Source organism: Megalops cyprinoides, chromosome 4 (genome assembly GCF_013368585.1).
Source record: "Megalops cyprinoides isolate fMegCyp1 chromosome 4, fMegCyp1.pri, whole genome shotgun sequence".
Lineage (NCBI taxonomy): Eukaryota > Metazoa > Chordata > Actinopteri > Elopiformes > Megalopidae > Megalops > Megalops cyprinoides.
The window spans coordinates 38779096-38781117 of record NC_050586.1 but is presented as its reverse complement, the minus strand read 5'-3'; positions in this window follow the sequence as shown (position 1 = coordinate 38781117).

Genomic DNA, 2022 nt, shown 5'->3' with positions numbered 1-2022 from the left:
AGCCCGGAGATTATTTATCATTCAAACTCAATGGGAGAGGGAACGGAGGGAATTGGGGGAGGTGCAGGGAGGAGGAGCAAAAGAGCCTGGTGATGTTTACATACGACCGCAAACAGCGTAAAGCGATACACATTTTTTGCGTAGGTGCAAATGTGAACCACTGATTTGTGTAACATGCGACACTTGCTCTACACAAACACGCCGGTATATGAAAATATTGGAGGATGCTGCGATATGTCAGTGACATCCGCTCCAATGAATACATTTTATGTAAAAGTAAAAAAAAGAAACGCACAAACAAAACGGTAATGTATAGTACAACATTATGAAAAATGTTGATAATACCTGCCATTAATGTGCTTCCTGTGAGCCTTCCCCCTGACTGAAGAAAATTGTCTAGTTTTCGAGAAGTAATCTGACAGGTCCATGTTACTCATGCTGGATTACACCTACAGCACGACGAAATTATGTACAGAGAATATTCTGATAGCCACGATAATTTAAAGTTTGGTACAAAACGGGTGTTGGTTTCATGTGTGAAATAGTATGTGTAGGCCTGCTCCGTTGTCTCATAACTGCATCTGACAACTGCATAACTGCATGAAATTGTATAATTGTAGTGTCCCAAAACGAGAGATTTTCTTCACACATGTTTTCTGCCAATGAAAAACCTGACTAAAAATGCATGGGGTGTTTAGCCAAGGTCTTTCCTCACAAAATAATGCTTCTTTCAAACACATGAATTCATAATAATGGCTAGAAACACATTAAAACTGAAACTCTTGAACAATGAAAGCATAGCAGACATCTAAGACATCTGCCTTATCTAATAGGAAGACATCCAATATGTAATGTCTGCAAGATTTTTTCGGCACCCTTTTGTACTTATGAGTTTGAATGAGTAATGAAGAGCTGGCTAATATTTCCACTACAGCAATGGCCTTCCCTGAGCATCCATAGGAGATTCATTACATCCAGGCACGTAGACTCAGATTGATTCACAATATTTATAAACCTTCTGGACAAGGCTCACATATACATGGGTTATAGCAACGCCTTTTACAATGGAATGTTTAACTCCCTAGAGGGATTGTGCCTGAGCTCAGGTATCAAAAATATGACGACTTGACACTCTCAATGACCAAAAAAAAAAAAAAACTGTCTGAATGATGGTAAGATGTCTTTGAACTTGCTATTTTCATTGAACATTTAGTTTGAAATCTGTAAAGATTTAAAATAGAAACAAACTACATATGATTATTATTGGTTGACTCTGCATGCTGTAGTTTTCGCTGTCAAATGTTGTAAACCAAACATAAAACTCAACTTAAATAGAAAACTATGTAGATATGCCAAACTCTAAGACACATTTGGAATCCCTCTTAACAAACATAACAGTGGAGAGATACCACAAAATTGTTACGTTGCTTGGTAAAACACTATTTTGTCAGATTTAGAGACATCACCAGTCTGTCATCCATGAGGCCAAATTGCACACAGAAGTCAATGTAAACACAGTTCTCTACAACTTATCCTGCCTGAATTATTTCAGAACAAACATTAAATCTGTAATGCATTTTCAACAGGTTCTGCACGGTCATACTATTATGCAGCATTAGACTTGTGTGTACTGATTATTTGTTTATAAAAACAAAACAAGAAAACAGAGATATGATTTACTGTGTTGCATGTCAACACTTTTAAAATTCTGCACTTATGAACTGGTCCCATCACACTGAAACATTACACTTATTACTTTTAAGATGGTGTTGAATATTGATTGTACAGATGGTTTACATATATATTCATGTGTCTGTGAGTGTTAAGCAATGGAGATATCGTTTGTAACAAAAATAATGATCTTTGGTGGAACCACAAGCCGCTAGAGTTGATAGGGAGGTATTTATTGAGAGGAAAGGGACAATTCCAGTCATGCAACTAGGCCACCACAGAGTAACCACCAGGGTCTCTGACAGAACTAATTAAAATTCAGCAGGGACCAAGAGTATGGACTCAAGGAGA